General features: G+C 39.6%; 1 protein-coding gene across 2 annotated transcripts in view; it reads left to right on the forward strand.

Annotated features, from left to right (window-relative positions):
* Positions 1-12,210, forward strand: part of INPP5A (inositol polyphosphate-5-phosphatase A) — a 1,526,322-nt gene that overhangs the window by 955,674 nt on the left and 558,438 nt on the right. The window lies entirely within an intron of this gene.

Here is a 12,210-nt window from a genome sequence, read left to right on the forward strand (position 1 = left end):
TCCAAGGTCGTAAAATAGTGCAACTCCACCTCTTCAACTATTTAAGATACAATTCAGGGCAAATGGTGGCAAAGCATTGTCTTACATTAGCAGTTCAAGTGCTCACTTTGTATAATATGCCATGTATGAGTCTCTATCGTAACCATTTCCTCGGTTATTGGAAACCAAATTAAGTAGTCATACTTTAGTAATTTGCTTCCTATCATAAGATTCCAGAGCAGCCTGTTTCTTCTTTCAGTTGTACTTTATCTGCTCATCTCATTGAGCCACTTGGTATTCTTCTTTTGGATGGAGGTAAGAACAAGCAGTGTGCTGTTATCTGCCTTATTGTGTCACAGGTAGTGTTAACACATTTTCCCTCAACGTTCGCAGGGTTCAAAAAATGCTTCCATTCCCTCAGGTCGATGTATCTTTTCGCTCAGTGAAGAGTGTGGTAACCATTTACAATCAATTCAACCCAACCAACAATTTAAACACCATGACCCATATGGCCATGGAAAAACACTCAAGTCAATGAAAGTTTCAAAGCTTTGTTTATAACCACAAAGTGACATAAATTGTGCGCAAAATCAAGTTGTAAAAATAAATGAACACCATAGACTCACCAAATCTAAGAAACAAATTTAATCTACTCAAAATCAACACCATTAAACATTCAAGAAGGACAATTCTTATTAATAGAGCAATCACTTGTGAGACAGAGACATGTTTCAGTTCAGGCAATTTATTCATCAGTCAAAACAATTTGCAAAGATTCAGAATTCAGGGACTGGGATATAGGTTCTCCCTACTACTAACCAAATCAGGAGAAGCATGTGTGGGAGTGGGCTACACGTGCGGGGAAAAGTAAAAAAGAAAAGGCAAAAATAATTAGAAAAACATCTGTCTCGGGCTAAGTTGGACTAACTAAGAAAAATAAAATACAGGTGTCAGAATGCTTACTCTACTCAGAAAAGCAGGTCAAGTGAAAATAACATTTGCATTAGAATATACCTCTCCTAGGTTCTGCATTCAATTCAGTTTCATCAGCAAAGTATGTAAATCATCAGCAAAGTCCGTTAGAAGCACCATCAGGGGGGGAAAGTGCAGAACACAGGCTGCACGTGGAAATCAGGAAATGTCCAAGGGGACAAGTTAACAGAACAAGATTTAAGAGGGGACTGACACTGAAACTTGCAAGTCCTTCCCTGATTAGGAATACTCAAAATAGTTTGATTGCTCAATTCAGTGAGTCCACATTATGCAAAAGGGGCACTGTCCAATTGGAATTATAACACAAGTTGAATTTGAAACATCAGGAAACTCTCCCAGGGTTGGTGTGAAGTCCTCCTTCCTTTCAGTGAGAATCCACCAATGGTTTAACAATTTCTACATCACTTGTTGCAATACATGTTCCTTCCCATGGCACAAGACGTTTTTCTCCTTTCTCATGGGAACAAGTCCTTTTAAACAATAGTACTACTCTTCTTTCAGTCATCATGTTCCAATGTTGAAACATTCAAGGACACTGCAGTGTAAAAGTTACATATAATGCAATAGGACTATTTATTAATCATGTGAAACAACCTAATGAAAAATGTATGTTAGAGAGAAAGAAATTATTTGACATTTTATAATAATGCAAATATGAAGCCTTCAGGTCTTGTTGTGCTAATACAAGAAATACAATGGATTATTATTGTCATTAATAAAGCACACATAATATGCAAACTTATGAATTCAGCATTAATAATATATCATCAAAATAGGCAAAAGTATTTTATTAATAATGGCAATATTTGTTAAAACATCACATTAAGTAGGACACAGATGTGCATTAATCTTTATGCCCACATGTAACTTTAAACAAATTAACTATAAATAAGTATAAATCATATTCAATTCTTCTAATAATAAATAATTCATTCTAATGATTAAAATATTTTTCAACATTGTTAAATCATGTTAGCACTTTCTCGGTTCTGGCAGGTACAAATTCTGCCATGGTAGGCACAATGCCTGACATCAAATATGAATGTGAACACTTTTAAAATACGTGTCAGTGCAATTCTCTGTAAGTTCGATTTTTAACATAAGGATAAAAGTTGCCTAATGCTGACGCCTAGTAACCTAAAAGCATTACTAAATATATGCTACAACAGTAGCTAATGAAGTTCTATAATGGCCAGGAAAAATATATTAACCAAGAGTGTATATATACATAAAAATGATGACCAGATATTATTATCATTATTATTAATTGTGTATTTGTAGAACCCAAACATACATTGACGAGGAGTCTCTTGGTACTATTTTACAGCTTTATCTTAAAGAACAGCAGGAGGAGCAACAATTTGCATATCTCATATGTGAAAAGCTGCATTTTGAGTTTTTCCCAAATTTTAACTAAGCCCAGCCAACATTTGCACAGCGCAGGGGTAATTAATGTAATATTGGTAACTTTTTTGTTACTCTTGTTACTCTAAATTCTTAAAATTCTGGTATTATGACACTTCACCTAATTACGTACCATTCACAGTAAATGTTTACCATGTATAGTGTGCAACTAGCTGCTGTGGCATAATAGCATAAAAATGTACTGCGACTGACAGAGCGTTAGAGACTGTTGTGCACAGTACTTTTGTTTTTAGTGCACTATTTTTTGTGCAAAATGCAGCATAATGCCCAAAGTGGACACGAGGACACGTTTCACACTAAAATACAGCATGTAATGGCAGTTTTGCATTTTGCATAATTTTGTGTTTCTGTGCTGAAATTTTGTATTGTTACACAAAAGCAAATTATACTAATTTTTTTCACCCCTAATTTTAACAGATTTGGTTCCTTTCAGATTTTTTACAATTTTGTTCCAGATCCATAATTGAAAAGTACAGTTTGTGGAAGGAACAATTTCAATTTCTGATGGAAGTAGATTGTTCTTTTCTGTAAATGTCCTCTATTTGTTCTATTGCTTGTAGTTGGGTCTTCTGGCTCAATGAACTAATGAATCCATTACTTCACCGAGCCACAAGAACCTACTTCAAACGAGATTACTTGATCTTACAGTCAAAGATTTGAATCCGGGCAGGTTTATTCAGCCTTTTAACGCCCCAGGTTTGATGAGCTCCACTGAGCATCTGTTATATTGCACCAACAATACATAGACATTACTAAGTACATGTTATATTTTGTAACCAGTCCGGGATCAGATTGAGTGTGTTGTGCTGATTAAAGAGCAGTTTGGCACACCCATTTACACTGACTAATTGGTACCGAACATGACTTTCACGTAGTGCAGATGCCACTATTGTACTAATCAGTTACAACAAATGTAATTTTGCACTGGTTGGTCAGTGCAAATGCTGGTGCATAATTGTCCAATTTTCAATACATAGTTGCTTAGTCACCGGTATTATGCATATAAACCCCCCTTGAGCACTGGAAAGGATCCACACAATGTGAACATATTGTTTATGAGCACAGAGGCTCTTGCTAGTTTACAATAAATTTAGAGGAAGTTAACCTACACCCGCCTCCTCCCCCCACGATCCCCCAGGTGTCAATTATATTTGTGAATTGTGTGCAAGTCTATTTGACATTCTGGATTTTAAGTCAGATTCAATTGGCAAACTTTTGCTTAGCAATGTTCACATAGAAGGCCCCTGAATAAAGATGGAGTTTCAACAAGCATTGTCAAAACTAATAGGTTTCTCCTATGGAAGATCTGTTGACTTCGCCAAGTTTTTTTTAGAGATGCTGCACAGCAGCATGGGCTGCTGTTCAACATGGCTTAAAGTAGGAAGAAAAAGTGCTATCACACAGCCAGAGTTGACCATGGCATAGCGCTTTTTTTTCTTTAAGCCTTGTTGCACAGCAGCTCGACTGTTGTGCTACACATCCAATAAAAATGTGGGGTGGGAAAGCAACATGAGGGAGGTGGAAGAAAAAGGGAGGGAGCAGCAACACAATGAACAGCGGGAGAAGGGGGCAACCAACATGAAGGAGGTACGGAGGAGGGAAGGAGCAGAAATACAACTAACAGTGAAAGTGGGGGGCAATTAACACAAGGGAGAGGCAAGAGCCCAAAGAGTGACAGGAAGGAAGGGTAGAGAGGGAGGGAGACAGACTCCATACACACATTCCCTTATAGAGGGAATACAAAAAAGTGTTATTAAATGTACCTGCAGGAGCCCGCGGCCTGTGGAAGAACACTGGCCACAGCCAAGAAGCAGTAGTTGGGCCAAGCTCCATGGGAGGAACAAATATTGGAAGCACCTGGAGTAAACAGGAGGCTCTGACTAATAAGAACCAAGGAAACAAGAGTGACATCAAAGCTAACCAATGGTCAGTAAGGTGCATGCTGTAAGCCCATTAAATTTTGAAGTACTGTTTTGCAGCAGCAACAATTGTTTGCATGTTGTCAAACTCGACAAAATAAAAATGTATTTCTCTGTTCATAATAAACGTTTGCTTACATTTTTTATACATTTCTGACTTTATTGGACTTCTCAAAGAATCAGAACAGTCATTGTCCTTTTGTTGACCCTGGCTGGCATGCTTATCCAGAAATTGCCCTTACTCTAGAGATGAGGTCTTCAAACTTTTTTTTTCTGAGCCCAACAAGCAAAATGTTCTGAAGTCAGGCCCCCTCCGCAAAACTTTATGGCAAGACTTAAGGGAGCAGAAGTGGCACAGCTGAGCATTATAAAAGAGCATATATGTCACACAAAAACAGAAATTGATCAAAAACCACTCTAGCCCTATAACTGGGATCTTATGAGCACCTCAAGCTCTTGGGCCCCAGTGCCACTGCAGCTGGTGCTCTGATGATAGCTGCAGCCCTGAGTAGCATGTTGTCTCATCTGCCATCACTCCAATCTTGAAACAGACCTCCTGGCCTTTTCAGAAAAAAAATCGCTCTCATGTGTTAACCCAAAATTGCAGCTAGGGTTATCTCTGCTCCAATGCTTGCAAGACCCCTCACTCCCATGAATCCCAGTGCCACTTAAACTGCTTCACTAATGATAGCTATTGCCTTGTGAAGCAAGCAGTCTGCTCTGCTCCATGTTAAAAACATGGGCCCGACCTTGGCCCATTTCCCTATCTGCCATCTCTCTGAGGCCCAAGCTAAGATATCTGCTCTGCTACAATATCTTCAACATTCCCCTCACTTCACTTGCACTATTGGTACAAGACCCAACGCAACACTGGCAAAGCAAGGGTGCACTGGGCCCTAAAGCAAGTAAGGAAGGACAATAATACTGCCATGTCCCCGGGCCTCAATGGCACTGCACTTCCAGCACCAATTATGCCAACAGTACTTACGAAGCAGGCTTCTTCCTCTGTCCACTCCACAAGCCTTCACTCCTAGGCTTGAGGTTCCAATATGCTCTGCCCCCCCCCCCCCTTTGTGTAATAAAAAAGGGAAAAAGCGCCACATATTTCCCCCTGTGCTTGGGCCCTGTTCCCTATGCAACAAAGGTAGCCTGGGCCCCATGCTAGCAAGGAAAGTAGACCCTGCACCTACACTTTTTCCTAGAACGAAAGGTATAATTGAGGTACAGTAGCCCCCACACCCTTGGTCCCAGTTCCACCGCACCTACTGCACTAATGGCAGTCATGGCTGTTTCCTAAAAAAAAAAAAGAAGAAATAAAATAAGCCTTCATATGGTGCCACCTTCCTTAGAACATCTCTCTGAGAAAGGTGTCACAGTCCGTTTATAGATTAAAAAATAGTACCCAAATAGCATTCCCCCCTATGGGCCCTGTATCCATGGATCTTTCTCCTTTCCTCCTTCTCCTGGAATATTACTCTGAAGCCCCACATCAGGGCTCTACATATGAATGTGAGTCTGCTGGCCTTCCTGCCTCCCCCTCTCTTCACCTGAAAGGACATCTGCATGGTGAAGTGGGCAGGATCTGTGGGTATGATGTGCCCATACTTTTTAAATTATACCAGATTCATTCCCTTCCTTTTTGTTAATGAACAGCCAACCCTAAATGGTTAATTTGGACCTTGAAGTGCTTCTTGGTGAAGGTGAAGAGGGAGGGAGTGGGTGGGGTCTCATATACTGGAAGGCCATAAAGCTAATGAAGAAATATACCTTCTCACCAAGGTGCCTGCTACTTGAAAGAAATCTAAATGTGTGCAATTGGTTAATCACCAAATGTAAAGGCTGCTTAGGGGCCGGTATAGGCTTTAGTTGATGGCATCACCTGAAGTTTCATGATTACAAAGATTTAGACCTTTTGGATGGTGACATAATGGGGTTCTGGAAAATGTCCTTGTACTGGACACATATAAAAATGCCTGTATTAGGTACAGTCTGATTATCTATTACTAATATACATATATATTTCTATTTATTTTGAATTCACTTGTTTTATTTTAAAAGCTAAATCATTTTGTGGTAGCCTATATGCCTGTGTGCAGTAGAGTTTTAGAATAATGACTTAACATATTCGTGGTGATTTCTGTTACAAGCTGGGACCTCATAGCATTATAAATACACAAGCCCCTTTTCCCCACTGCACCAACCACGAATCAATTATTTGACTCTCAGGCCCCACACACAGACATTTGCAGAGAATGCATTAACAAACTGAGGTTTCATAATATAAAACAGTACATTTTTCACTGATTAGTTTAATTTTTGTTTATTTTTCAGTTAAGGTATGTGCATTAATTTAACTGCAGTTACCTAAAGGTGAAAAAAAACACAAAACGCAATATTTTTTTCTTTTCAGTCATATCTTTGACAACACCATCACAGTGTTCATGAGCATAGTTCTGCAGTTATAAATGAAGACAGCCTGGAAAACTGCCAAGTAAATGAAGTCACGGTTCCAGGCCATCTTCTTTACAAGTGCTTACTGAGGCATTTGCCCCCCCCCTCCTCTGGATTACAGCCATGGGCCTACAGTAGGGTGCGTCCCACAGTTTGAAGACCTTTGTTCTAGAGTATGTTTTCAGATCCTGCTTCCAACTTTACACAAGTCACCATGGTCGAACAAAACAACAAAAATGTGTGGTGAAATCTGAGGAATCACCTACACACATCCAAATGGCCCTTTCTCTTTAAAAAGCAGTACATGGTGTCCTTTTTGCACCATGAATCTCTACCCTCAAACCCCAGAGGAGATGCCCGCACGCTGCCTGCCACTGATCTGAATGCAGCAATGCTCCCATATACATTTTTGTTGCATGCAGCTCTCAGACACGAGGGTGATATGTTGGATATTTGTCTCTTCTAGTGGATGCTGTATAATAAAGGGTCTCACATTGCAAGGAAGGCTGTGCAGCCACATGCCTGTTCGACTTTCTCTGCCCTGCCTTATGATTTTCCCCCAATGGACTTGACAATCTGCAAGTGTACGGCATGCTATTTAGGTTTTTGATGTTCCTCAGAAGAGCAGTAGGCTTTGCTATCCTGGGGGTGAACTCAAAGTGTCCACCCTAACAGAGTTGACAGTAGCTATTACACCCTCATATCGGGCTATGGTCAGACTGATGACCTGCAGTATCTAGGCAGTAGCTCGCTAAACCCACATCTTTTGGTGAAAGTCCCTTTCCCAGCCATGCATACACACAGAGGACAGCCCACAAACAAGTACTCTACTGGTGTCAGCTTAGAATTGAAAATTCAGCATTAACTTGAGCTTTGGAGGTCTTTCTGCCAATGCCACCAACGAAGTATAAATACTGGCCTCATCAAGGGAGCACTTAATGTGCTTTTTGAGGAGCTCCCCTGCTCTAGAAACAAGAGGTATTTACCAATAGTATGACTGCATATTACTGTTTCCACTCATTGCTTGGGTTACACCTAAGATTGGGAGATTCTGTGCTCATTTTACGTGCCCAGGAGGAAGAGCAATCTTGATTACTGGGTACATAGAGGAGCAGGGCAGTGAGCAGGAGAACAAGAACAAAGTCCAGTGAGCTGTCTGCATAGAAGTTGCCTTCACACAACTTTGATATGTTTAGCTACCGAGGAGTTATGAGTGCTTTACAGGTCATCCGTCAGGATCAATGCACCAACCCAAAGACAACTACAACATAAGGAAAGTCAAGAAACATCAGACAGCAATGCTAGAATGTGGGCATTTTGAGGTTGGCATCATTTCTGACCATTGCTGTACCATCTCTATTTGTTTCAGAACGTAGGTTTCCCCATTAATCACTGTTGAACTACTTGAATACTAACCAATGGATTCCCATGGATCCCATTAAGTGGACATCATGTATTTTGGCATCCAATCCATCATCACTTTAAATGATTCAGGTGGGTTCTCCTGTTCATTTTAGGTGATAGGTTTTTAAGAGATGTGGACTTCTGAATTTTGTGATATTTTAGCAGATTCTCCCGCCTATGCCTATGGTTGGAGGGGAGGTTACAGCCAGATGGGTCATTGCTCCTTGAATAGGTGACAGTGGCTTGAATCCCTTAGGTTGCATCCATGAAAGCTGTGAGGTGAAGCAATCATGGAGTCAGCTAAATGGTGATATGCTGCAGTGGGAACTGGGCCAGATCTGTAGGTAGCCGGCTGGGGAATGAAGAGCAGCTTATCCGGATTTCTTGCTACACTGATATATCTGTGAACCATCGTGCTGCAGAGGAAGAGCCTTCTCACTTTCAAAATATGCACAGCACAATTCAGCATCTCCAAGTTGTGGAGGTGGATCTAACGTGAGCATAAGCAGACCCTTCTCATATCCGCAACCTTCTACTTGTTGTAACATAGGAAGTAATGCATTTTTCTCTGTAGCTGTGGGCTGGTACAGGCATTTCTGCATCACTACATTAGAGTGAGTTAACCAGGACGTGTTTTCACGTTGCAAAAGTCATATTCGTGTAGAATTTCTCCTTGCTATTATGGGGTTGTCCTACCAATGCTGAGTCTGTAGAAGAAGGATTTCTGTTTACATGCTAACAATTCTGAACATTTGCTGTTGTGAATCTGCCTTTGGTAGTCTACTGAGTAGATGATGAATATTTTGCTGTGAAAAGAGGAAGGCCACTTTTGAATGGTTTGTCTTTGGGGTACATTCTTCTTCCATTTTATATTTGTTAATCTCAACACTATAGACCTGCATCCATCTGCCCTTTACTACTTCTTGGTGAGATTACTAATATATTTATGAAGTGGTTTTGTCCATGCTGTTGCTTTTTCTTCATAAGTGCTGATTTTAAACTTAAGGCGGCTCTGAAATATGACCAATTTATGTTTGAGTGATTTCAGCAGAAAACGTTTCAGATTGCTGCTCCAGTTACAGTCACATAAACTTAACTGACATATGCTTATGAAAAAAGGATACTCCAGTATATCGGTTCCACAGTTCGCTACCCTTCACATGTTAAGGTGCCATCTTTCTGGGGACGAGCAAGCATGTTTCTCTGCTGTTCAATGTTTTATATACTGTTCCATCTTTTTGAGGGTGGAGTAGTATTTTTTTTAGTACAAATGGATCATCATAGAGGCATGACGAGAAGGTCCTTTATGCTGAAAAACAAATATGGTAGCAGATTTTGTTTCTATTTTAGTTTACATTCATTTTCGTAAAGCACACACATTCACTAAAGAATCTCTTAGCACTGAAAAACCACAGAAGAACTGACCCTTGAAGGCAGAAGCATTGCTAAATACTGGAACAACAAAGGGAATACTTGACAATTTCTTAAATGGTTATGGATAGACCTCAGAAAATGAAAGAGGGACTTCCTGGTTGAAAGAGCACCTGTCCACTTTCTCCAGATCCAGGAGATACCAGCAAGCTCTGGTTTATATAATTTATTTAGTGGGCAAACACCAAGGGCATATTCTGTTTTTCAAAAACTGAGGACAGAGAACATGCAACGTCGTGCACATAGCTTTTATCATGACTCGGGTGCAAGAAGGAGTCAAATCAAAGTTTGAAGCAGTGGGAGGGCTGAATCTTATTATCTGCTACCAAATCACAGGTAGGCACCTGCATTCTGGGAGGCAAGTGAGTAAGGTGGCCACCTCCATGGTGCACTTTAGACTGTTCAGTTAGAAGAAATACCTCCAGAAAGTGATCAAAACCTGTGCTCCATAAATGTCTTTTTTTCTGAAAGAAAGGATAAGACTACTTTTCAAATATCAAATAAAAATAAAACTCCACCAATAAGGTAATGGAAACTATGGTTGCAAAAACTTTATGGAAAACTATTTTTTTAATTCTTTATTTACTAGTTTACCATGTAGCTAAAATACTCTAGTTATGTGTCTGAAGTATGTAACTCGTTATCTGATGAGATACTTCTTGTATGTATAAAAATGACTGACACAAAATTTACATTGCATTTAATTGTAAACAAGGGATACATTTTGACAGTATAACAAGGGGGGCCTTCAGATTTTATGAATGCAATGAGAGGGGAATACATGAATGTTGTATTCAGTGCATCATTCAAATCCATTAGGTTGTCCTGTATTAGAATCTAATGTGTCCATAGTATTGTGGGGTCATTTGTGTTATATCATGAGCTCGTGTATTTTTCCTATTTTCCTGAAACTGCCAAGAACAGGGCCCATATGTCAAGAGAAACTTTAATTTTGTCTTGAAGTAAATATGCTATTTGTTCATAAATATAAATTTTTTACATTTCTGTCAACCATTACCCCACTGTTGGTGTGACAGAGGAACGCCAGTGTCTGAGTACCCAAACTTTTACTGTTGCTAGCTATACTATAAATAACTTTATTTTGGTTAAAAGCCATAAAAGTATCCAATAAGCAGCATACCATAGTCATACAGTAAAATAGTTAAAAGATAAAAAGAAGGGTTCAACATAATACATTCAAAAGCCCTAAAGTTTCTTCTAAGATAAATTATTAAAACACACACTTATAAAAACAATACAGGACAGACATCACGTTTTAGAATCCTGTAAGCCTTTCAATCTTAATTCCACTTAGTAGTCTATTTCAACCTGGAGTAATTTTGGTCTAAAATAAATTGTTAAAACACACAGTTATGACAGCAATACGGGGCTTTAAAAAGCTAAACCTTTCTATCTTGATTTCACTTAATAATCTACTTTTGCCTAGAGTAATTATGGTTATGCCAATCAGTCAGCAGAATTTTCTCTAGTTTTTATAGCCCATGCACTTTGTAGATACCTTGCGACTGCAAAAACTACCTTGTTGCTTGTATCGCTTACCAGAATTTGTAAGGATGTATTGTATTTCCTTATCCCCATTGATCTACAAAAAGGAATAATCCACTTCTTCCTAGAAGCCAAATATCTGGAGCAAAAGAACATAAAGTGTGCAAGTGTTTCTGGTTGCTCGTGACAAAAATGGCAAAAACTCGAGTTATGATCCTCCTTACTCCACCTTGCAGTAAATGTCTTGAGTGGCAGAATCCCTAGCCTAAATTTGATTTTAAAAAAGGGCTTTAGTATAGGGGGGATTTATGTTGTCCATATAGGCCTCAAACTTGAGACTACATTTATGATCTAAAAACTGTAGTGTCCTACTACCTTGGGCCTTTTTGGTCCAAGTATGCACCAAAATAGTCTCCCAGTAGCACCGCCTTATGCATGCTTTTGCTTCCTTGGTTAGATTGCAAGGATCTCTCCACACCTCCTCCATTTTAATGAATTGGCTCATATATCTGATGTATTTAAACCAAGGAATTTTTAATGCACCACCATCTGCTAAAAGCTCAGCTGCTGCTGCTTGATAGGTGGACAGATATTCAGATGTCCAAAGACGGACCCAGTACATAAGAGGTCTTAGGGAAATTGGATTATGAATCTCGTTTAGAGCTATATCGAATCTAAGGGGTGCGAGAGGGGTACTCATCGACAACCGCAACAAATTACGCATAAAGCGGTTTCTACCATCGTCAAACTTCTGGAATTACAATACCCACATAACTCAGCACCATAAATTGAAGCAGCCACTGCCGCTGCCTTATATACTGTAATGGCAGGTGAGATTTCCCCTTCCGAGATATTAGCAATTTTCCTCCCTATCACTGCTGTCCTCTGTCGGAGGATAGACAAATTCTTCCCAATCTGTGCCGACCGCTGTTGATCATCCGCTAGTCTGATCCCCAGATAGTCAAATTGACTAACTCACTCTACCAATTGTCCTGCTATGGTCATTTTCCCCCTAAATGACTTGTGCGGATTAAAGGCCATAAACTTGGTCTTAGTTGGATTTATTTCAAGGCCCCTCTTGATACAGAAATTAGAAAAAGCA

The sequence above is a fragment of the Pleurodeles waltl genome, chromosome 6 (assembly GCF_031143425.1).
Source record: "Pleurodeles waltl isolate 20211129_DDA chromosome 6, aPleWal1.hap1.20221129, whole genome shotgun sequence".
Classification (NCBI taxonomy): domain Eukaryota; kingdom Metazoa; phylum Chordata; class Amphibia; order Caudata; family Salamandridae; genus Pleurodeles; species Pleurodeles waltl.